Source organism: Haliotis rufescens, unplaced genomic scaffold (genome assembly GCF_023055435.1).
Source record: "Haliotis rufescens isolate VD_foot unplaced genomic scaffold, xgHalRufe1.0.p SCAF_8, whole genome shotgun sequence".
In the NCBI taxonomy this organism is placed as follows: Eukaryota; Metazoa; Mollusca; class Gastropoda; order Lepetellida; family Haliotidae; genus Haliotis; species Haliotis rufescens.
The window spans coordinates 46,809,119-46,832,812 of record NW_025964372.1 but is presented as its reverse complement, the minus strand read 5'-3'; the positions used below and the strand labels follow the sequence as shown (position 1 = coordinate 46,832,812).

At 41.2% G+C, this 23,694-nt stretch overlaps 24 non-coding genes across 24 annotated transcripts; all 24 read left to right on the top strand.

The window, feature by feature from the left end:
• The first annotated feature begins 54 nt into the window (after nucleotides 1-54).
• Trnam-cau lies at nucleotides 55-154 on the top strand. The gene is made up of 2 exons: nucleotides 55-91; nucleotides 119-154. It is a non-coding gene; the product is annotated as a tRNA-Met (tRNA).
• A 411-nt stretch (nucleotides 155-565) lies between these two features.
• Trnam-cau lies at nucleotides 566-665 on the top strand. Its single transcript has 2 exons — nucleotides 566-602; nucleotides 630-665. It is a non-coding gene; the product is annotated as a tRNA-Met (tRNA).
• A 411-nt stretch (nucleotides 666-1,076) lies between these two features.
• Nucleotides 1,077-1,176, top strand: Trnam-cau. The gene is made up of 2 exons: nucleotides 1,077-1,113; nucleotides 1,141-1,176. It is a non-coding gene; the product is annotated as a tRNA-Met (tRNA).
• A 922-nt stretch (nucleotides 1,177-2,098) lies between these two features.
• On the top strand, nucleotides 2,099-2,198 carry Trnam-cau. The gene is made up of 2 exons: nucleotides 2,099-2,135; nucleotides 2,163-2,198. It is a non-coding gene; the product is annotated as a tRNA-Met (tRNA).
• A 411-nt stretch (nucleotides 2,199-2,609) lies between these two features.
• On the top strand, nucleotides 2,610-2,709 carry Trnam-cau. The gene is made up of 2 exons: nucleotides 2,610-2,646; nucleotides 2,674-2,709. It is a non-coding gene; the product is annotated as a tRNA-Met (tRNA).
• Nucleotides 2,710-3,120: 411 nt separating this feature from the next.
• Nucleotides 3,121-3,220, top strand: Trnam-cau. The gene is made up of 2 exons: nucleotides 3,121-3,157; nucleotides 3,185-3,220. It is a non-coding gene; the product is annotated as a tRNA-Met (tRNA).
• Nucleotides 3,221-3,631: 411 nt separating this feature from the next.
• Nucleotides 3,632-3,731, top strand: Trnam-cau. The gene is made up of 2 exons: nucleotides 3,632-3,668; nucleotides 3,696-3,731. It is a non-coding gene; the product is annotated as a tRNA-Met (tRNA).
• A 411-nt stretch (nucleotides 3,732-4,142) lies between these two features.
• On the top strand, nucleotides 4,143-4,242 carry Trnam-cau. The gene is made up of 2 exons: nucleotides 4,143-4,179; nucleotides 4,207-4,242. It is a non-coding gene; the product is annotated as a tRNA-Met (tRNA).
• Nucleotides 4,243-4,653: 411 nt separating this feature from the next.
• Nucleotides 4,654-4,753, top strand: Trnam-cau. The gene is made up of 2 exons: nucleotides 4,654-4,690; nucleotides 4,718-4,753. It is a non-coding gene; the product is annotated as a tRNA-Met (tRNA).
• A 1,942-nt stretch (nucleotides 4,754-6,695) lies between these two features.
• Nucleotides 6,696-6,795, top strand: Trnam-cau. The gene is made up of 2 exons: nucleotides 6,696-6,732; nucleotides 6,760-6,795. It is a non-coding gene; the product is annotated as a tRNA-Met (tRNA).
• A 411-nt stretch (nucleotides 6,796-7,206) lies between these two features.
• On the top strand, nucleotides 7,207-7,306 carry Trnam-cau. Its single transcript has 2 exons — nucleotides 7,207-7,243; nucleotides 7,271-7,306. It is a non-coding gene; the product is annotated as a tRNA-Met (tRNA).
• A 921-nt stretch (nucleotides 7,307-8,227) lies between these two features.
• Nucleotides 8,228-8,327, top strand: Trnam-cau. Its single transcript has 2 exons — nucleotides 8,228-8,264; nucleotides 8,292-8,327. It is a non-coding gene; the product is annotated as a tRNA-Met (tRNA).
• Nucleotides 8,328-8,738: 411 nt separating this feature from the next.
• On the top strand, nucleotides 8,739-8,838 carry Trnam-cau. The gene is made up of 2 exons: nucleotides 8,739-8,775; nucleotides 8,803-8,838. It is a non-coding gene; the product is annotated as a tRNA-Met (tRNA).
• Nucleotides 8,839-9,249: 411 nt separating this feature from the next.
• On the top strand, nucleotides 9,250-9,349 carry Trnam-cau. Its single transcript has 2 exons — nucleotides 9,250-9,286; nucleotides 9,314-9,349. It is a non-coding gene; the product is annotated as a tRNA-Met (tRNA).
• Nucleotides 9,350-9,760: 411 nt separating this feature from the next.
• Trnam-cau lies at nucleotides 9,761-9,860 on the top strand. The gene is made up of 2 exons: nucleotides 9,761-9,797; nucleotides 9,825-9,860. It is a non-coding gene; the product is annotated as a tRNA-Met (tRNA).
• A 411-nt stretch (nucleotides 9,861-10,271) lies between these two features.
• On the top strand, nucleotides 10,272-10,371 carry Trnam-cau. Its single transcript has 2 exons — nucleotides 10,272-10,308; nucleotides 10,336-10,371. It is a non-coding gene; the product is annotated as a tRNA-Met (tRNA).
• A 411-nt stretch (nucleotides 10,372-10,782) lies between these two features.
• Nucleotides 10,783-10,882, top strand: Trnam-cau. Its single transcript has 2 exons — nucleotides 10,783-10,819; nucleotides 10,847-10,882. It is a non-coding gene; the product is annotated as a tRNA-Met (tRNA).
• A 410-nt stretch (nucleotides 10,883-11,292) lies between these two features.
• Trnam-cau lies at nucleotides 11,293-11,392 on the top strand. The gene is made up of 2 exons: nucleotides 11,293-11,329; nucleotides 11,357-11,392. It is a non-coding gene; the product is annotated as a tRNA-Met (tRNA).
• A 411-nt stretch (nucleotides 11,393-11,803) lies between these two features.
• On the top strand, nucleotides 11,804-11,903 carry Trnam-cau. Its single transcript has 2 exons — nucleotides 11,804-11,840; nucleotides 11,868-11,903. It is a non-coding gene; the product is annotated as a tRNA-Met (tRNA).
• A 410-nt stretch (nucleotides 11,904-12,313) lies between these two features.
• On the top strand, nucleotides 12,314-12,413 carry Trnam-cau. Its single transcript has 2 exons — nucleotides 12,314-12,350; nucleotides 12,378-12,413. It is a non-coding gene; the product is annotated as a tRNA-Met (tRNA).
• A 411-nt stretch (nucleotides 12,414-12,824) lies between these two features.
• Trnam-cau lies at nucleotides 12,825-12,924 on the top strand. Its single transcript has 2 exons — nucleotides 12,825-12,861; nucleotides 12,889-12,924. It is a non-coding gene; the product is annotated as a tRNA-Met (tRNA).
• A 1,430-nt stretch (nucleotides 12,925-14,354) lies between these two features.
• On the top strand, nucleotides 14,355-14,464 carry Trnam-cau. Its single transcript has 2 exons — nucleotides 14,355-14,401; nucleotides 14,429-14,464. It is a non-coding gene; the product is annotated as a tRNA-Met (tRNA).
• Nucleotides 14,465-14,875: 411 nt separating this feature from the next.
• On the top strand, nucleotides 14,876-14,975 carry Trnam-cau. Its single transcript has 2 exons — nucleotides 14,876-14,912; nucleotides 14,940-14,975. It is a non-coding gene; the product is annotated as a tRNA-Met (tRNA).
• Nucleotides 14,976-15,640: 665 nt separating this feature from the next.
• Trnam-cau lies at nucleotides 15,641-15,740 on the top strand. Its single transcript has 2 exons — nucleotides 15,641-15,677; nucleotides 15,705-15,740. It is a non-coding gene; the product is annotated as a tRNA-Met (tRNA).
• Nucleotides 15,741-23,694: the final 7,954 nt, after the last annotated feature.

Sequence of the window (23,694 nt, the reverse complement as noted above, 5' to 3'; positions counted from 1 at the left end):
CACATACTGGTGAGTTCACAAAATATAAATCCCTATCCCCGCCGTCCACACCAGGCCTCGGTAGCGCAGTAGGTAGCGCGTCAGTCTCATAATCAGTCATACGTCCAATGTCAGAGCAATCTGAAGGTCGTGAGTTCGATCCTCACCCGGGGCATTTCTTTTATTTTCTTCATTTATCATCACACATTTGTTCAAAACGTTTACAACGAAATACTTTACTTCTGCGTCTGCCTCTTTGAAAAATATCCTACTCTGGAAATATGTGACATATGCAGGCATCGGATATATGAAGAGCCATACCACATGGTGTGCTCACAACTGGGTGGCATGAAAAATGGGATGTAACTTACTTCTTCCAGGACATTCGTTATCATCTCTATCAAGAACAGGATATTAATTGCGTTTACGGGCACGCTCATTATAGCTTGCATTAGGGTTCTATCACAACCTAGGCGAGTCCAACATATGACACTTGAAAGAGCACAGTTTCCATCATGGACCCGTTTGTTGACGCATACTGGTGAGTTCACAAAATATAAATCCCTATCCCCGCCGTCCACACCAGGCCTCGGTAGCGCAGTAGGTAGCGCGTCAGTCTCATAATCAGTCATACGTCCAATGTCAGAGCAATCTGAAGGTCGTGAGTTCGATCCTCACCCGGGGCATTTCTTTTTTTTTCTTCATTTATCATCACACATTTGTTCAAAACGTTTACAACGAAATACTTTACTTCTGCGTCTGCCTCTTTGAAAAATATCCTACTCTGGAAATATGTGACATATGCAGGCATCGGATATATGAAGAGCCATACCACATGGTGTGCTCACAACTGGGTGGCATGAAAAATGGGATGTAACTTACTTCTTCCAGGACATTCGTTATCATCTCTATCAAGAACAGGATATTAATTGCGTTTACGGGCACGCTCATTATAGCTTGCATTAGGGTTCTATCACAACCTAGGCGAGTCCAACATATGACACTTGAAAGAGCACAGTTTCGAGCATGGACCCGTTTGTTGACACATACTGGTGAGTTCACAAAATATAAATCCCTATCCCCGCCGTCCACACCAGGCCTCGGTAGCGCAGTAGGTAGCGCGTCAGTCTCATAATCAGTCATACGTCCAATGTCAGAGCAATCTGAAGGTCGTGAGTTCGATCCTCACCCGGGGCATTTCTTTTTTTTTCTTCATTTATCATCACACATTTGTTCAAAACGTTTACAACGAAATACTTTACTTCTGCGTCTGCCTCTTTGAAAAATATCCTACTCTGGAAATATGTGACATATGCAGGCATCGGATATATGAAGAGCCATACCACATGGTGTGCTCACAACTGGGTGGCATGAAAAATGGGATGTAACTTACTTCTTCCAGGACATTCGTTATCATCTCTATCAAGAACAGGATATTAATTGCGTTTACGGGCACGCTCATTATAGCTTGCATTAGGGTTCTATCACAACCTATGTGAGTTCTACATATGACACTTGAAAGAGCACAGTTTCCAGCATGGACCCGTTTGTTGACACATACTGGTGAGTTCACAAAATATAAATCCCTATCCCCGCCGTCCACACCAGGCCTCGGTAGCGCAGTAGGTAGCGCGTCAGTCTCATAATCAGTCATACGTCCAATGTCAGAGCAATCTGAAGGTCTTGAGTTCGATCCTCACCCGGGGGATTTCTTTTTTTTTCTTCATTTATCATCACACATTTGTTCAAAACGTTTACAACGAAATACTTTACTTCTGCGTCTGCCTCTTTGAAAAATATCCTACTCTGGAAATATGTGACATATGCAGGCATCGGATATATGAAGAGCCATACCACATGGTGTGCTCACAACTGGGTGGCATGAAAAATGGGATGTAACTTACTTCTTCCAGGACATTCGTTATCATCTCTATCAAGAACAGGATATTAATTGCGTTTACGGGCACGCTCATTATAGCTTGCATTAGGGTTCTATCACAACCTAGGCGAGTCCAACATATGACACTTGAAAGAGCACAGTTTCCATCATGGACCCGTTTGTTGACACATACTGGTGAGTTCACAAAATATAAATCCCTATCCCCGCCGTCCACACCAGGCCTCGGTAGCGCAGTAGGTAGCGCGTCAGTCTCATAATCAGTCATACGTCCAATGTCAGAGCAATCTGAAGGTCGTGAGTTCGATCCTCACCCGGGGCATTTCTTTTTTTTTCTTCATTTATCATCACACATTTGTTCAAAACGTTTACAACGAAATACTTTACTACTGCGTCTGCCTCTTTGAAAAATATCCTACTCTGGAAATATGTGACATATGCAGGCATCGGATATATGAAGAGCCATACCACATGGTGTGCTCACAACTGGGTGGCATGAAAAATGGGATGTAACTTACTTCTTCCAGGACATTCGTTATCATCTCTATCAAGAACAGGATATTAATTGCGTTTACGGGCACGCTCATTATAGCTTGCATTAGGGTTCTATCACAACCTAGGCGAGTCCAACATATGACACTTGAAAGAGCACAGTTTCCATCATGGACCCGTTTGTTGACGCATACTGGTGAGTTCACAAAATATAAATCCCTATCCCCGCCGTCCACACCAGGCCTCGGTAGCGCAGTAGGTAGCGCGTCAGTCTCATAATCAGTCATACGTCCAATGTCAGAGCAATCTGAAGGTCGTGAGTTCGATACTCACCTGGGGCATTTCTTTTTTTTTCTTCATTTATCATCACACATTTGTTCAAAACATTTACAACGAAATACTTTACTTCTGCGTCTGCCTCTTTGAAAAATATCCTACTCTGGAAATATGTGACATATGCAGGCATCGGATATATGAAGAGCCATACCACATGGTGTGCTCACAACTGGGTGGCATGAAAAATGGGATGTAACTTACTTCTTCCAGGACACTCGTTATCATCTCTATCAAGAACAGGATATTAATTGCGTTTACGGGCACGCACATTATAGCTTGCATTAGGGTTCAATCACAACCTATGTGAGTTCTACATATGACACTTGAAAGAGCACAGTTTCCAGCATGGACCCGTTTGTTGACACATACTGGTGAGTTCACAAAATATAAATCCCTATCCCCGCCGTCCACACCAGGCCTCGGTAGCGCAGTAGGTAGCGCGTCAGTCTCATAATCAGTCATACGTCCAATGTCAGAGCAATCTGAAGGTCGTGAGTTCGATCCTCACCCGGGGCATTTCTTTTATTTTCTTCATTTATCATCACACATTTGTTCAAAACGTTTACAACGAAATACTTTACTTCTGCGTCTGCCTCTTTGAAAAATATCCTACTCTGGAAATATGTGACATATGCAGGCATCGGATATATGAAGAGCCATACCACATGGTGTGCTCACAACTGGGTGGCATGAAAAATGGGATGTAACTTACTTCTTCCAGGACATTCGTTATCGTCTCTATCAAGAACAGGATATTAATTGCGTTTACGGGCACGCTCATTATAGCTTGCATTAGGGTTCTATCACAACCTAGGCGAGTCCAACATATGACACTTGAAAGAGCACAGTTTCCATCATGGACCCGTTTGTTGACGCATACTGGTGAGTTCACAAAATATAAATCCCTATCCCCGCCGTCCACACCAGGCCTCGGTAGCGCAGTAGGTAGCGCGTCAGTCTCATAATCAGTCATACGTCCAATGTCAGAGCAATCTGAAGGTCGTGAGTTCGATCCTCACCCGGGGCATTTCTTTTTTTTTCTTCATTTATCATCACACATTTGTTCAAAACGTTTACAACGAAATACTTTACTTCTGCGTCTGCCTCTTTGAAAAATATCCTACTCTGGAAATATGTGACATATGCAGGCATCGGATATATGAAGAGCCATACCACATGGTGTGCTCAATACTGGGTGGCATGAAAAATGGGATGTAACTTACTTCTTCCAGGACATTCGTTATCATCTCTATCAAGAACAGGATATTAATTGCGTTTACGGGCACGCTCATTATAGCTTGCATTAGGGTTCTATCACAACCTAGGCGAGTCCAACATATGACACTTGAAAGAGCACAGTTTCCAGCATGGACCCGTTTGTTGACACATACTGGTGAGTTCACAAAATATAAATCCCTATCCCCGCCATCCACACCAGGCCTCGGTAGCGCAGTAGGTAGCGCGTCAGTCTCATAATCAGTCATACGTCCAATGTCAGAGCAATCTGAAGGTCGTGAGTTCGATCCTCACCCGGGGCATTTCTTTTTTTTTCTTCATTTATCATCACACATTTGTTCAAAACGTTTACAACGAAATACTTTACTTCTGCGTCTGCCTCTTTGAAAAATATCCTACTCTGGAAATATGTGACATATGCAGGCATCGGATATATGAAGAGCCATACCACATGGTGTGCTCACAACTGGGTGGCATGAAAAATGGGATGTAACTTACTTCTTCCAGGACATTCGTTATCATCTCTATCAAGAACAGGATATTAATTGCGTTTACGGGCACGCTCATTATAGCTTGCATTAGGGTTCTATCACAACCTAGGCGAGTCCAACATATGACACTTGAAAGAGCACAGTTTCCATCATGGACCCGTTTGTTGACACATACTGGTGAGTTCACAAAATATAAATCCCTATCCCCGCCGTCCACACCAGGCCTCGGTAGCGCAGTAGGTAGCGCGTCAGTCTCATAATCAGTCATACGTCCAATGTCAGAGCAATCTGAAGGTCGTGAGTTCGATCCTCACCTGGGGCATTTCTTTTTTTTCTTCATTTATCATCACACATTTGTTCAAAACGTTTACAACGAAATACTTTACTTCTGCGTCTGCCTCTTTGAAAAATATCCTACTCTGGAAATATGTGACATATGCAGGCATCGGATATATGAAGAGCCATACCACATGGTGTGCTCACAACTGGGTGGCATGAAAAATGGGATGTAACTTACTTCTTCCAGGACACTCGTTATCATCTCTATCAAGAACAGGATATTAATTGCGTTTACGGGCACGCACATTATAGCTTGCATTAGGGTTCAATCACAACTTATGTGAGTTCTACATATGACACTTGAAAGAGCACAGTTTCGAGCATGGACCCGTTTGTTGACACATACTGGTGAGTTCACAAAATATAAATCCCTATCCCCGCCGTCCACACCAGGCCTCGGTAGCGCAGTAGGTAGCGCGTCAGTCTCATAATCAGTCATACGTCCAATGTCAGAGCAATCTGAAAGTCTTGAGTTCGATCCTCACCCGGGGCATTTCTTTTTTTTTCTTCATTTATCATCACACATTTGTTCAAAACGTTTACAACGAAATACTTTACTTCTGCGTCTGCCTCTTTGAAAAATATCCTACTCTGGAAATATGTGACATATGCAGGCATCGGATATATGAAGAGCCATACCACATGGTGTGCTCACAACTGGGTGGCATGAAAAATGGGATGTAACTTACTTCTTCCAGGACACTCGTTATCATCTCTATCAAGAACAGGATATTAATTGCGTTTACGGGCACGCACATTATAGCTTGCATTAGGGTTCAATCACAACCTATGTGAGTTCTACATATGACACTTGAAAGAGCACAGTTTCGAGCATGGACCCGTTTGTTGACACATACTGGTGAGTTCACAAAATATAAATCCCTATCCCCGCCGTCCACACCAGGCCTCGGTAGCGCAGTAGGTAGCGCGTCAGTCTCATAATCAGTCATACGTCCAATGTCAGAGCAATCTGAAAGTCTTGAGTTCGATCCTCACCCGGGGCATTTCTTTTTTTTTCTTCATTTATCATCACACATTTGTTCAAAACGTTTACAACGAAATACTTTACTTCTGCGTCTGCCTCTTTGAAAAATATCCTACTCTGGAAATATGTGACATGTGCAGGCATCGGATATATGAAGAGCCATACCACATGGTGTGCTCACAACTGGGTGGCATGAAAAATGGGATGTAACTTACTTCTTCCAGGACACTCGTTATCATCTCTATCAAGAACAGGATATTAATTGCGTTTACGGGCACGCACATTATAGCTTGCATTAGGGTTCAATCACAACCTATGTGAGTTCTACATATGACACTTGAAAGAGCACAGTTTCCATCATGGACCCGTTTGTTGACACATACTGGTGAGTTCACAAAATATAAATCCCTATCCCCGCCGTCCACACCAGGCCTCGGTAGCGCAGTAGGTAGCGCGTCAGTCTCATAATCAGTCATACGTCCAATGTCAGAGCAATCTGAAAGTCTTGAGTTCGATCCTCACCCGGGGCATTTCTTTTTTTTTCTTCATTTATCATCACACATTTGTTCAAAACGTTTACAACGAAATACTTTACTTCTGCGTCTGCCTCTTTGAAAAATATCCTACTCTGGAAATATGTGACATATGCAGGCATCGGATATATGAAGAGCCATACCACATGGTGTGCTCACAACTGGGTGGCATGAAAAATGGGATGTAACTTACTTCTTCCAGGACACTCGTTATCATCTCTATCAAGAACAGGATATTAATTGCGTTTACGGGCACGCACATTATAGCTTGCATTAGGGTTCAATCACAACCTATGTGAGTTCTACATATGACACTTGAAAGAGCACAGTTTCCAGCATGGACCGTTTGTTGACGCGTACTCGTGAGTTCACAAAATATAAATCCCTATCCCCGCCGTCCACACCAGGCCTCGGTAGCGCAGTAGGTAGCGCGTCAGTCTCATAATCAGTCATACGTCCAATGTCAGACCAATCTGAAGGTCGTGAGTTCGATCCTCACCCGGGGCATTTCTTTTTTTTTCTTCATTTATCATCACACATTTGTTCAAAACGTTTACAACGAAATACTTTACTTCTGCGTCTGCCTCTTTGAAAAATATCCTACTCTGGAAATATGTGACATATGCAGGCATCGGATATATGAAGAGCCATACCACATGGTGTGCTCACAACTGGGTGGCATGAAAAATGGGATGTAACTTACTTCTTCCAGGACACTAGTTATCATCTCTATCAAGAACAGGATATTAATTGCGTTTACGGGCACGCTCATTATAGCTTGCATTAGGGTTCTATCACAACCTAGGCAAGTCCAACATATGACACTTGAAAGAGCACAGTTTCCATGATGGACCCGTTTGTTGACACATACTGGTGAGTTCACAAAATATAAATCCCTATCCCCGCCGTCCACACCAGGCCTCGGTAGCGCAGTAGGTAGCGCGTCAGTCTCATAATCAGTCATACGTCCAATGTAAGAGCAATCTGAAGGTCGTGAGTTCGATCCTCACCAGGGGCATTTTTTCTTTTCTTCATTTATCATCACACATTTGTTCAAAACGTTTACAACGAAATACTATACTTCTGCGTCTGCCTCTTTGAAAAATATCCTACTCTGGAAATATGTGACATATGCAGGCATCGGATATATGAAGAGCCATACCACATGGTGTGCTCACTACTGGGTGGCATGAAAAATGGGATGTAACTTACTTCTTCCAGGACATTCGTTATCATCTCTATCAAGAACAGGATATTAATTGCGTTTACGGGCACGCTCATTATAGCTTGCATTAGGGTTCTATCACAACCTAGGCGAGTCCAACATATGACACTTGAAAGAGCACAGTTTCCATCATGGACCCGTTTGTTGACACATACTGGTGAGTTCACAAAATATAAATCCCTATCCCCGCCGTCAACACCAGGCCTCGGTAGCGCAGTAGGTAGCGCGTCAGTCTCATAATCAGTCATACGTCCAATGTCAGAGCAATCTGAAAGTCTTGAGTTCGATCCTCACCCGGGGCATTTCTTTTTTTTTCTTCATTTATCATCACACATTTGTTCAAAACGTTTACAACGAAATACTTTACTTCTGCGTCTGCCTCTTTGAAAAATATCCTACTCTGGAAATATGTGACATATGCAGGCATCGGATATATGAAGAGCCATACCACATGGTGTGCTCACAACTGGGTGGCATGAAAAATGGGATGTAACTTACTTCTTCCAGGACACTCGTTATCATCTCTATCAAAGAACAGGATATTAATTGCGTTTACGGGCACGCACATTATAGCTTGCATTAGGGTTCTATCACAACCTAGGTGAGTCCAACATATGACACTTGAAAGAGCACAGTTTCGAGCATGGACCCGTTTGTTGACGCATACTCGTGAGTTCACAAAATATAAATCCCTATCCCCGCCGTCCACACCAGGCCTCGGTAGCGCAGTAGGTAGCGCGTCAGTCTCATAATCAGTCATACGTCCAATGTCAGAGCAATCTGAAGGTCGTGAGTTCGATCCTCACCCGGGGCATTTCTTATTTTTTCTTCATTTATCATCACACATTTGTTCAAAACGTTTACAACGAAATACTTTACTTCTGCGTCTGCCTCTTTGAAAAATATCCTACTCTGGAAATATGTGACATATGCAGGCATCGGATATATGAAGAGCCATACCACATGGTGTGCTCACAACTGGGTGGCATGAAAAATGGGATGTAACTTACTTCTTCCAGGACATTCGTTATCATCTCTATCAAGAACAGGATATTAATTGCGTTTACGGGCACGCTCATTATAGCTTGCATTAGGGTTCTATCACAACCTAGGCGAGTCCAACATATGACACTTGAAAGAGCACAGTTTCCATCATGGACCCGTTTGTTGACACATACTGGTGAGTTCACAAAATATAAATCCCTATCCCCGCCGTCCACACCAGGCCTCGGTAGCGCAGTAGGTAGCGCGTCAGTCTCATAATCAGTCATACGTCCAATGTCAGAGCAATCTGAAGGTCGTGAGTTCGATCCTCACCCGGGGCATTTCTTTTTTTTTCTTCATTTATCATCACACATTTGTTCAAAACGTTTACAACGAAATACTTTACTTCTGCGTCTGCCTCTTTGAAAAATATCCTACTCTGGAAATATGTGACATATGCAGGCATCGGATATATGAAGAGCCATACCACATGGTGTGCTCACAACTGGGTGGCATGAAAAATGGGATGTAACTTACTTCTTCCAGGACATTCGTTATCATCTCTATCAAGAACAGGATATTAATTGCGTTTACGGGCACGCTCATTATAGCTTGCATTAGGGTTCTATCACAACCTAGGTGAGTCCAACATATGGCACTTGAAAGAGCACAGTTTCCATCATGGACCCGTTTGTTGACGCATACTGGTGAGTTCACAAAATATAAATCCCTATCCCCGCCGTCCACACCAGGCCTCGGTAGCGCAGTAGGTAGCGCGTCAGTCTCATAATCAGTCATACGTCCAATGTCAGAGCAATCTGAAGGTCGTGAGTTCGATCCTCACCCGGGGCATTTCTTATTTTTTCTTCATTTATCATCACACATTTGTTCAAAACGTTTACAACGAAATACTTTACTTCTGCGTCTGCCTCTTTGAAAAATATCCTACTCTGGAAATATGTGACATATGCAGGCATCGGATATATGAAGAGCCATACCACATGGTGTGCTCACAACTGGGTGGCATGAAAAATGGGATGTAACTTACTTCTTCCAGGACACTCGTTATCATCTCTATCAAGAACAGGATATTAATTGCGTTTACGGGCACGCACATTATAGCTTGCATTAGGGTTCTATCACAACCTAGGTGAGTCCAACATATGGCACTTGAAAGAGCACAGTTTCGAGCATGGACCCGTTTGTTGACGCATACTCGTGAGTTCACAAAATATAAATCCCTATCCCCGCCGTCCACACCAGGCCTCGGTAGCGCAGTAGGTAGCGCGTCAGTCTCATAATCAGTCATACGTCCAATGTCAGAGCAATCTGAAGGTCGTGAGTTCGATCCTCACCCGGGGCATTTCTTATTTTTTCTTCATTTATCATCACACATTTGTTCAAAACGTTTACAACGAAATACTTTACTTCTGCGTCTGCCTCTTTGAAAAATATCCTACTCTGGAAATATGTGACATATGCAGGCATCGGATATATGAAGAGCCATACCACATGGTGGGCTCACAATTGGGTGGCATGAAAAATGGGATGTAACTTACTTCTTCCAGGACATTCGTTATCATCTCTATCAAGAACAGGATATTAATTGCGTTTACGGGCACGCTCATTATAGCTTGCATTAGGGTTCTATCACAACCTAGGCGAGTCCAACATATGACACTTGAAAGAGCACAGTTTCCATCATGGACCCGTTTGTTGACACATACTGGTGAGTTCACAAAATATAAATCCCTATCCCCGCCGTCCACACCAGGCCTCGGTAGCGCAGTAGGTAGCGCGTCAGTCTCATAATCAGTCATACGTCCAATGTCAGAGCAATCTGAAGGTCGTGAGTTCGATCCTCACCCGGGGCATTTCTTTTTTTTTCTTCATTTATCATCACACATTTGTTCAAAACGTTTACAACGAAATACTTTACTTCTGCGTCTGCCTCTTTGAAAAATATCCTACTCTGGAAATATGTGACATATGCAGGCATCGGATATATGAAGAGCCATACCACATGGTGTGCTCACAACTGGGTGGCATGAAAAATGGGATGTAACTTACTTCTTCCAGGACACTCGTTATCATCTCTATCAAGAACAGGATATTAATTGCGTTTACGGGCACGCACATTATAGCTTGCATTAGGGTTCTATCACAACCTAGGTGAGTCCAACATATGGCATTTGAAAGAGCACAGTTTCCATCATGGACCCGTTTGTTGACGCATACTGGTGAGTTCACAAAATATAAATCCCTATCCCCGCCGTCCACACCAGGCCTCGGTAGCGCAGTAGGTAGCGCGTCAGTCTCATAATCAGTCATACGTCCAATGTCAGAGCAATCTGAAGGTCGTGAGTTCGATCCTCACCCGGGGCATTTCTTTTTTTTCTTCATTTATCATCACACATTTGTTCAAAACGTTTACAACGAAATACTTTACTTCTGCGTCTGCCTCTTTGAAAAATATCCTACTCTGGAAATATGTGACATATGCAGGCATCGGATATATGAAGAGCCATACCACATGGTGTGCTCACAACTGGGTGGCATGAAAAATGGGATGTAACTTACTTCTTCCAGGACACTCGTTATCATCTCTATCAAGAACAGGATATTAATTGCGTTTACGGGCACGCACATTATAGCTTGCATTAGGGTTCTATCACAACCTAGGTGAGTCCAACATATGACACTTGAAAGAGCACAGTTTCCAGCATGGACCCGTTTGTTGACGCATACTGGTGAGTTCACAAAATATAAATCCCTATCCCCGCCGTCCACACCAGGCCTCGGTAGCGCAGTAGGTAGCGCGTCAGTCTCATAATCAGTCATACGTCCAATGTCAGAGCAATCTGAAGGTCGTGAGTTCGATCCTCACCCGGGGCATTTCTTATTTTTTCTTCATTTATCATCACACATTTGTTCAAAACGTTTACAACGAAATACTTTACTTCTGCGTCTGCCTCTTTGAAAAATATCCTACTCTGGAAATATGTGACATATGCAGGCATCGGATATATGAAGAGCCATACCACATGGTGTGCTCACAACTGGGTGGCATGACAAATGGGATGTAACTTACTTCTTCCAGGACATTCGTTATCATCTCTATCAAGAACAGGATATTAATTGCGTTTACGGGCACGCTCATTATAGCTTGCATTAGGGTTCTATCACAACCTAGGTGAGTCCAACATATGGCACTTGAAAGAGCACAGTTTCCATGATGGACCCGTTTGTTGACGCATACTGGTGAGTTCACAAAATATAAATCCCTATCCCCGCCGTCCACACCAGGCCTCGGTAGCGCAGTAGGTAGCGCGTCAGTCTCATAATCAGTCATACGTCCAATGTCAGAGCAATCTGAAGGTCGTGAGTTCGATCCTCACCCGGGGCATTTCTTTTTTTTCTTCATTTATCATCACACATTTGTTCAAAACGTTTACAACGAAATACTTTACTTCTGCGTCTGCCTCTTTGAAAAATATCCTACTCTGGAAATATGTGACATATGCAGGCATCGGATATATGAAGAGCCATACCACATGGTGTGCTCACAACTGGGTGGCATGAAAAATGGGATGTAACTTACTTCTTCCAGGACACTCGTTATCATCTCTATCAAGAACAGGATATTAATTGCGTTTACGGGCACGCACATTATAGCTTGCATTAGGGTTCTATCACAACCTAGGTGAGTCCAACATATGACACTTGAAAGAGCACAGTTTCGAGCATGGACCCGTTTGTTGACGCATACTCGTGAGTTCACAAAATATAAATCCCTATCCCCGCCGTCCACACCAGGCCTCGGTAGCGCAGTAGGTAGCGCGTCAGTCTCATAATCAGTCATACGTCCAATGTCAGAGCAATCTGAAGGTCGTGAGTTCGATCCTCACCCGGGGCATTTCTTTTTTTTTCTTCATTTATCATCACACATTTGTTCAAAACGTTTACAACGAAATACTTTACTTCTGCGTCTGCCTCTTTGAAAAATATCCTACTCTGGAAATATGTGACATATGCAGGCATCGGATATATGAAGAGCCATACCACATGGTGTGCTCACAACTGGGTGGCATGAAAAATGGGATGTAACTTACTTCTTCCAGGACACTCGTTATGATCTCTATCAAGAACAGGATATTAATTGCGTTTACGGGCACGCACATTATAGCTTGCATTAGGGTTCTATCACAACCTAGGTGAGTCCAACATATGGCACTTGAAAGAGCACAGTTTCCAGCATGGACCCGTTTGTTGACGCATACTCGTGAGTTCACAAAATATAAATCCCTATCCCCGCCGTCCACACCAGGCCTCGGTAGCGCAGTAGGTAGCGCGTCAGTCTCATAATCAGTCATACGTCCAATGTCAGAGCAATCTGAAGGTCGTGAGTTCGATCCTCACCCGGGGCATTTCTTATTTTTTCTTCATTTATCATCACACATTTGTTCAAAACGTTTACAACGAAATACTTTACTTCTGCGTCTGCCTCTTTGAAAAATATCCTACTCTGGAAATATGTGACATATGCAGGCATCGGATATATGAAGAGCCATACCACATGGTGTGCTCACAACTGGGTGGCATGAAAAATGGGATGTAACTTACTTCTTCCAGGACATTCGTTATCATCTCTATCAAGAACAGGATATTAATTGCGTTTACGGGCACGCACATTATAGCTTGCATTAGGGTTCTATCACAACCTAGGTGAGTCCAACATATGGCACTTGGAAGAGCACAGTTTCCATGATGGACCCGTTTGTTGACGCATACTGGTGAGTTCACAAAATATAAATCCCTATCCCCGCCGTCCACACCAGGCCTCGGTAGCAGTAGGTAGCGCGTCAGTCTCATAATCAGTCATACGTCCAATGTCAGAGCAATCTGAAGGTCGTGAGTTCGATCCTCACCCGGGGCATTTCTTTTTTTTTCTTCATTTATCATCACACATTTGTTCAAAACGTTTACAACGAAATACTTTACTTCTGCGTCTGCCTCTTTGAAAAATATCCTACTCTGGAAATATGTGACACATGCAGTCATCGGATATATGAAGAGCCATACCACATGGTGTGCTCACAACTGGGTGGCATCAAAAAATGGGATGTAACTTACTTCTTCCAGAACACTAGTTATCATCTCTATCAAGAACAGGATATTAATTGCGTTTACGGGCACGCACATTATAGCTTGCATTAGGGTTCTATCACAACCTAGGTGAGTCCAACATATGGCACTTGAAAGAGCACAGTTTCCATCATGGACCCGTTTGTTGACGCATACTGGTGAGTTCACAAAATATAAATCCCTATCCCCGCCGTCCACACCAGGCCTCGGTAGCAGTAGGTAGCGCGTCAGTCTCATAATCAGTCATACGTCCAATGTCAGAGCAATCTGAAGGTCGTGAGTTCGATCCTCACCCGGGGCATTTCTTTTTTTTTCTTCATTTATCATCACACATTTGTTCAAAACGTTTACAACGAAATACTTTACTTCTGCGTCTGCCTCTTTGAAAAATATCCTACTCTGGAAATATGTGACATATGCAGGCATCGGATATATGAAGAGCCATACCACATGGTGTGCTCACAACTGGGTGGCATGAAAAATGGGATGTAACTTACTTCTTCCAGGACATTCGTTATCATCTCTATCAAGAACAGGATATTAATTGCGTTTACGGGCACGCACATTATAGCTTGCATTAGGGTTCTATTACAACCTAGGCGAGTCCAACATATGGCACTTGAAAGAGCACAGTTTCCATCATGGACCCGTTTGTTGACGCATACTGGTGAGTTCACAAAATATAAATCCCTATCCCCGCCGTCCACACCAGGCCTCGGTAGCAGTAGGTAGCGCAGTAGGTAGCGCGTCAGTCTCATAATCAGTCATACGTCCAATTTCAGAGCAATCTGAAGGTCGTGAGTTCGATCCTCACCCGGGGCATTTCTTTTTTTTTCTTCATTTATCATCACACATTTGTTCAAAACGTTTACAACGAAATACTTTACTTCTGCGTCTGCCTCTTTGACAAATATCCTACTCTGGAAATATGTGACATATGCAGGCATCGGATATATGAAGAGCCATACCACATGGTGTGCTCACAACTGGGTGGCATGAAAAATGGGATGTAACCTACTTCTTCCAGGACACTCGTTATCATCTCTATCAAGAACAGGATATTAATTGCGTTTACGGGCACGCACATTATAGCTTGCATTAGGGTTCTATCACAACCTAGTCGAGTCCAACATATGACACTTGAAAGAGCACAGTTTCCATCATGGACCCGTTTGTTGACGCATACTGGTGAGTTCACAAAATATAAATCCCTATCCCCGCCGTCCACACCAGGCCTCGGTAGCGCAGTAGGTAGCGCGTCAGTCTCATAATCAGTCATACGTCCAATGTCAGAGCAATCTGAAGGTCGTGAGTTCGATCCTCACCCGGGGCATTTCTTTATTTTCTTCATTTATCATCACACATTTGTTCAAAACGTTTACAACGAAATACTTTACTTCTGCGTCTGCCTCTTTGAAAAATATCCTACTCTGGAAATATGTGACATATGCAGGCATCGGATATATGAAGAGCACATACATGGTGTGCTCACAACTGGGTGGCATGAAAAATGGGATGTAACTTACTTCTTCCAGGACACTCGTTATCATCTCTACCAAGAACAGGATATTAATTGCGTTTACGGGCACACACATTATAGCCTCCATTAGGGTTCTACAACAACCTAGGCGAGTCCAACATATGGCACTTAAAAAAGCACTGTTTCCACCATAGAGCCGTTACTCTGGAAATATGTGACAAATGCAGGCATCGGATATCTGAAGAGCCATACCACATTGTGTGCTCACAACTGAGTGGCATGAAAAATGGGATGTAACTTACTTCTTCCAGGACACTAGTTATCATCTCTACCAAGAACAGGAAATTAATTGCGTTTACGGGCACGCACATTATAGCCTCCATTTGGGTTCTACCACATCCTAGGAGTGTCCAACATATGGCACTTAAAAAAGTATAGTTTCCAGCATGGACCCGTTTGTTGACGCATACTGGTGAGTTCTAAAAAATATAAACCCCGATCCCCGCCGTCCACACCAGGCCTCGGTAGCGCAGTAGGTAGCGCGTCAGTCTCATAATCAGTCATACGTCCAATGTCAGACCAATCTGAAGGTCGTGAGTTCGATCCTCACCCGGGGCATTTCTTTTTTTCTTCATTTATCATCACACATTTGTTCAAAACGTTCCCCACCAAATACTTTACCTCTCCATTCGGCCTCTTTGAAAAATGGGATGTAACTTACTTCTTCCATGACATTTTGCATGTTGATCAATTAAGTGTAAAACATCTAAAAGTATGTTTGAAACTAACGAAGAAGATTAAAGATATCCGGTAGGTGTCCGGCAGGTATCGGGATACAATTTTAGTTGTAAATATCCCCCTAAAGTTGAAATCTATGGGCGTGTACTCTTGTTGCAAATATTTTTCAATTTCTTTTTAGATGTTTTAGTGTATTAATTGAAAAACTGTCAGTCCTGTTATGATATGCTTACATTTCCTTTCGATTCACCACATCGGTACAATGTGTGAAGCCCATTGCTTGGTGTCACCCATCATGATATTGTTTGAATATTTTGGCCATACACACTGACCAAAAAATGAAAGTCACTGGCGATGTGCTCACTTTGGCCTTTGTTCCTGGTGAGTTTAAAAGGTCATTTTGGAACGGTATCAGTACTTGTTACATCTAGACATACGAGTTTCACTGAAGTTAGAAACAGAATATAATTGCCCCAAATAGGTGCATAAGACTAATGGCATCCACCGAAAACACCTAATAAGGTACCGGTACATAGAAATATCAATGTTTCTACTGAAATGGAACTAAACACTTTGTTCAGGGAGCTGTATTAATTGTAGGAAAACATTCAGGGCATTAGTATATTTGATATATGTTCAGCACCTATGTAATAGCTGATCAACATGTAGCAGGACGTGGAGTCATCCCACAGATGACATCCTTACCTTGTCAGCTTGCTGACGGGGTTAACCTCTTTGGTCATGTGGACAAGGCGTCCGACCTGTGATCAGAAGGTCCGTGGTTCGAATGCCATCACGGGACTCGGAAATTTTATGGCCGCTACAAACAATACATTTCTTTATGCTAATGAGCAAAACAAAGAATTTGTTCAGATAAAAAATAATATTTATTGATTGTATGATATTTCATTGGTTCAGTAACCCGAACTGTTTACAAAAAAAATCAAAAACAGAATGCTTCAATGCCATTTTCTAAATAAACAAATTAGTCAAATCGGAGAATAATTTCAAGGTAGAAGAATATCTAAAGTCAATTATGTTTGTGCAGTAAACTACAAAAGCCATTCAGATTTGTATAGTCAGTGTCGGTGTACACCACATAAACATAGTTACACTGCTGTGGTATTAATTCCTTCAGACTTGATTAGTGTCGTAATAAAACAACCCACAGGTCACACTGATGCGGCATTATTCATTCAGAATCATCACTTTCTGAGGTGAACCTGTTGGTTGTTCTGGTGACGATTATTCATCATCCGGTGAGTCATTTGTATGGCTTGTCTAAGCAACTGTGAAATACAGGTGCCTGAAACAATTTATAACATCTTTAAAAGCTTGTTATTAAAAAAATAAAAAAACATATATTGAAAAAGGATAAAACGTTGTTTTCTCGATCAGTAAGGTAATGACAATTCATCAAGCAACTGATATGTAACCATGTTAACCTTTAACTTTAGAACATGTAAATATGCCATAGCAAACAAATACAATACAAAATTGTATCTGATCTTCTAAAACCAATTCCTGTAGTGCCACAAGGCTCACCTGTATTTTTCTCGAATGTTAGCATTACATCAAAAAGGAAGGGCAAACAAGGTAATGCAAACTTGCATAAAATAGGTTCTTATACATAAAAACAGAACTATTCATAATTATCAAATCTTTCAATCACACAAGTCATGGAAACGATCTCAAAATACTATATAATGAGTGAGCAAGTTAGTATGGTTTCCGCGGCTTTTAGCAATATTCCAGCAATATCTCTGCAGGGACACCAGAAACCGGCTTTTCACACAGTACCCATGTCGGGAATAGAACCTGGGGCTTCTGAGAACGGTTTACCCACTAGACTACCCTATCATGCCAAATACAAAAGAAAGTAACATTAGGATTTCATACAACAGATATTTTCGCCATATATCAAGTCACTATACAACTGATTGAATTACTGATTAGAGGAGCAAATACATGTCAATGTAGCAGCTGAATCAGACTTAATTTGAGTCGTTCCTTGCTTTAGTTGCAATGGGAGCCACATTGGAAATAATTATTTCACTTATTATAGATATTTGATATCTACCATTAATTGGTAGACCAAAATAGACACTGATAAAAAAATTCAATTGAACAGAACCACCTGAACCATCAACTAAAAATTATTTAAGAGACCGGTCATGTACTGGTATGTTCTTATACATGTTTAACATAACTCTCCCTGAAAAGGAAAAATGCAAAGCACTTTATATATATTTTATGATCAATTTTTCATAAACCTCCCCTAGAGACTGTCATATTTGTGGATTGCCCTCTCTGATTGCCCTTTATTTGGCTACTGATAATATTCATGAGTAAAATCATTATCATATTTTTATCATTTATCCTATCGTTTTTGAAAATTAACTTAATGAAGATTAACAATAACAGGAAAAAGTGCCAAATATAATGGTCTGGCACAGTGTTATCATAATTAACGTAGTTCTATCCGGTTTTGGAATTTTTCAAGGGTAATTGTAAATATATGTGTATGTTTCCTATTCGAATACTCATTTGATTGTTATGAAGTTAAACAGTATTTGATCTATCGTCTGTTTCTAAATACAGTGGAAACCAACTTTGACTTGCGTGACATAATTGAATCATACCCCAAGTTCTTTATGCATTGTTATGCATCTGCACAGAGTGTCAAAGTCACACACATAGTTTGCTACAAGGGAGAATCCAATAACTACAGTTGAGACATCAGGTTGTATCCAGACAAACTGTCTGATAATCTCAAGGGCGGCCTTTGTAGCATGAAGGGGTGTAGCTAATCCTAAATAAACATTAAACAAGTGACATCATCTCATCTACAGAACACATGATCAAAGCCTGTCCCACCTTTGATGTTTATCATCTCGCTAAGCTCACAACAGCTCATTAGCAAGATGACCTCAATGTCAACTCATTGTGGATTAGGGATTAACAGGGCAATTAGTGTTGGGTGGTTAGTATCACTTGCAATTGTCTGTTAATTACTTTATTGACTAGTGACGGCTTAGTACCATGTAACATGTTTCTGGGGACCAAGGAAATGTATCTTGCCAGATAACAGTTTTGATATGCAATTTTCCCTACAAAGACATTTAACATGTGATATACATAAACTGTACACAAAACCATAAGTTTAGATTAAGTGTACCTACGGTTGAAACTATCATGATGCTAATATACAAACCGCATATAAAAACGCACATGTGTGTACTGGTACATAGCCAAACATACATCATTTTTACACGCGTATGTTCACGCTTGTACACATACACTCTACATGCCGGCATGTCACACATACAAACAATCATTAGATTGATGTAATTGTTAAAAAAAAATTACATACAAAAACAAGTGAACAGATTCTGTAATAGCATGGTTAAAATCGGGAGATGTTTTAGCATTTCTATTTTCACAGAATCAAAGTCCTATCCTTTCATGACTCAGATTAGCCTGTAGAGCTTTAAATTCACATATAACTGATGCATGTCAAATGACCTATCCAGCACTTGTGACACCATTCATTACGTATTTGTGTGTCCAAATTATGCCATTATTAGAAATAATATGTATTTTTATACAGTATGGATATGATATATGAAAGCTTTATATAGTAATGTTGGAAATTATGTACAGGAAAACATTGACATTAGTCAATCAATATGTGCATTTATCACGGAATCTGGTAGATTTAATTAATCAATATGGGCTTCTCCTTCAGTTATCTTATAATCAGACGATTACATTATTGAGCAACTGATAGTATTGCATTAATTTTGAATAAGTATTTTATTGATGCTTATTTTGTATTTCAGCAGCATTTAGATAAGCCATCGGCTTGTTTGCAAATCCAGTTCATTATGAATAAATTTGTTTTAAACACATGTAGTATTATTGCAATAGTTACGACGTGAAAAGAAGTAATGTGTAGAATCCTCAAAATGGTATCCACAAGAGCAGGTAGTAGAATCATGATGGTGTTTGTTGTTTAACTCTGCACTCAGCCATATTCCAGCTACATGACGGCGGTCTGTAAATAATCAAGTCTGGGGCAGACAATCCAGTAATTGACATCATGCGCATCGATCCACACAATTGGGATACGATGACATGGATCAACCAAGTCAGCGAGCCTGATTACCCTATACATTAAGTTATCTCTTACAACTAGCAGAGGTTGATCATGCTGATGGGGACCAATATCAACCTGGAATCCCCACATGAGTAAGTATGCGGCTGTTAGCTTTGTTTGATGTCAAACGCTGCACTCGCAGCTATATGGCGTTAGTCTGTAAATAATCAACAGAAATACCTGTGGCAGGGTTTTCATCACGAAGAGTGAACGCTTCAACCACTAGGCTACCGCACCACCAAATATTCCCACGTGATTAAGTCATCATGGTTATTGTTCAACTAGTTAAAGTGAAAATGAAAATGTTCATATCCTTAAAATGTCTTATCTTCCACTTCACGATGATCACTGATGCAAAACCTCCCTGTTCTTGATTCTTCAAATCTAGAAAAATAAGTTGAGGCTAGTAATCATTCTCACAGAGTAAAGTGAGGATATGAAATAAGACAATGAGTCATATCAGCATACAGAGTATCCAGTTAAAGTAAAACATATTTCTACATCATATACATAAGCAAATACTAACATATGATAGACAGGCTACTTGTCCTATAAAAATAAAATCACACATTTACTTACATGTAGGCTCTAAAAGTTAATGTGTCACAAGGGAGTGGCTTACAGGTGGTAAATGACTTCAATACGTGATCATTGTAATATTCACATATTTCTTACCTGAATATATCACTTCAGCTGCCAGCATGACCTCAGCTGCAATCTCAACATAAGGCCAATTTTGACGAGGTTGTGAAACATTTCTGCTGTAGGAATTTCAGGTCCGCTAGGATATCCCTCTGCCACAGTGCCTTATTGCTGGCACGCTAGGCAAAAACATGTTCCATACAACTGTCAAATTCCCCGCTGCTCCTAATATGGCCATCGGTGAACTGTATTCGGCAAACCTCGCCCTTTTCCGTAACTGCTGCAGAAATGATCTATCGTGTTCAGTGTCTAAGCTGGGCCCCGTCCCTTATATCACAATATAGCTTGGCGCAACTTGACGACGCGCATAGGGAGCCGTGAACCAGCTTAGTTCATTGTCGTGTTAACCCGGAACAAGCAATTTTGCCCATAATCCCCATACGGTCCAGGGCGCCATTTGAAACGCTGATTAACGCTTGAAAAGGTAAAAAAATATGGCTAACCCTTGCCCAAAGCAAGCTAACCCCAAGGACCGAAAATGGGTGTTTGTTATGACGACGAGGATTTCCTTAAGGGTCGTAATGGATTTGTGGTCAAAACAGGTGATACAAATTAGATCCGCTTTTGATAGATAATGACGAAAATTGAAATTGTTAATAATTACAAATATCTCGGAACGATTAGTAACTCTAAACTTTCGTGGGATGCTAACACAGACGATAATGTACAAGAATTGCCAACAAAGACCTTATTTTCTTTGACGCTTAAGACATTTTAATAATGATTACACTGTTATGTCCTTGTTTTGTATAAGCTTCATAACTCAATAATTCAAATGGAATGACTTTGACCTTGGCGAGGATATTTTTGCAACAAGTGATTCCCTATGTAAAGTTTGTGTTGAATGACCCTGGCTTTGTTGTCGAATAATTGTTTGACAGTTGTTAAATATGGGGTTAAGTTTTATCTCTGAATGTTTGGCATGAAATATTTTAATAAGGACCGTTCTTAGTTGGAATCTCAACTGGGGTCTTTTCAATTGAATCCAATGTTCAACATGTACAGTTTGGACATTTCTGTAATGTGAATGCTACTTATGTTTGCAGAATGTCTGGATGAATAAAAGAGTCAGTCATCTACACAGCATCAATGGAAAGAGAGAAGCCCATGGAAGAGAAGCAATGAAGAACAAGAGAAGAGTAGCAGTGAGTGGTAAATATTTGAAATTATTTTGTTTGGTTCATCATGTTCATGTAGCTATTCTGCAAATATTTCTTCAGTTTGCTTGTTCTTTTTCACCGTGTTGGCATGGTTGGCCCAATTATCTAAGGTAACACAACTTGCTATGCATAGTTGCATCCCTTGGGCTTCACAGAAACCGATGGTCGTGGGATTGAATCCAGGTACGCCCCGATTAATGCTTCTGGGTTTGTTAGCATCATACATTTGCTTGTGGGTTTCATCAAAGTGGTAAACATCTAAGACCTGCATCACTTCGGGCTTTCTTCCCACATCAAGCTAACACGCCGTGATATAACTGGAATACTGTTCAAAGTGGCGTTAAACCCAACTCACTCATTTAAGACCACATCCAGCAATAGTTCGGTTATATGACAAACCAGTGATTACTGTTATGAACTTGATTCAGACACAACGATGATGACTGTTATGGACAATATCCCACGTCATTGGGGTACGATTACGAGTGACCAATGAGCCCACTTACTACCTCAATTATTACTTTAGCTTATTAAGAGATGTCAGTTGATGATTGTTTCAACTCATCAACATGTAACAATATATATCTCAAATGTTTGGTATATAACAAGACTCATATATGATAAAATTAGTGAATTGGCTGCCTTCTATCTGTAAGTACATGTTGCAACAATTCCTTTTCATTGCTACAATCTTTATACCTAATTCTGCAGAAACTGAAGTCCAACTTGAGATCCCTGGATGAGTACTCCAGGTTGACAGTCTGGAAGGACCCCTCCAGATTTTAGAAGTGATTGGCAGACAGCGATGAGGAGAGTCCTGTTATTTCAATGGAGGCCGACCGAGAAGTTGTATGCCAAGTGGCACTGGGACACACTCACAAAGGCTGGTCTGGCTTATGTGAGAAGACCAACCAATGACAAGTTGGAGTGGGACCCTTCAAGGACGTTGAAGAAATTGGCCATGTGGTAATCACTTGAAAGGAATGATGAATGGTACTTATTGTCTATAAATGTGGCCCCATACACCGAAAAGAATATTCCCAATTCTACTAACACAATGCAATAGGGATAGAGCCCATCTGGCATCCCCTCATCCTGGTTTCTGTGCTTCCATGGCAATATAGAAGGAAAAGGAGGTTTGAGGGCAGGTAACTCTTAACTCAAGCGAACAGTTATCCTGCTCTGTTATGAGAATTGAAGAATAGGAGGAAATTGAACACTGCACCAGGAACCATCATGTGAACACATTACAATAGGCGGTATAAGCATATAAATAAAAACAAATTGATAATTGTTTGTTGTTTCATTAGCCAGCTGTGTAAATGGGGATGTTCCAAGATTTTGCCTCAATTTGATAGCCAGGAATAACATGTGTTTCCTTAGCTCTGGGAAAGTCTGATGACACATTGATCTGTTATGTCAAAGGTCAATGTCATAGCCAGACAAAAAAGTTTGCTTTTGGCCAAACTCTTCGTCAGGGCAGGGGTAGAAGTTGGCAAAAGGTCACGTATGACCTACATATACTTAATTTTTCTCTAACGTGCCTTTTCCTGCAGAAGTCTAAATAACTCTTATACATTTAGTGGTATATCATTTTCATTTTTTTGTCAATGTTACTTTGAATTCCATCAAAGGACATCCTATTTGGTTTATGTGCTGGATAGCTATTTGAAATGTTATTGCAACATTTGTCACTGATATTGAAGGTCAAATTCACTGTCAAGGTCAAAAGTGATGACTCATGAAGGGTTGAAGTCTAATATCAAAGCAATAGTGAAGGTCATAAATTACTTTTTCCATTATCCCTAAAATG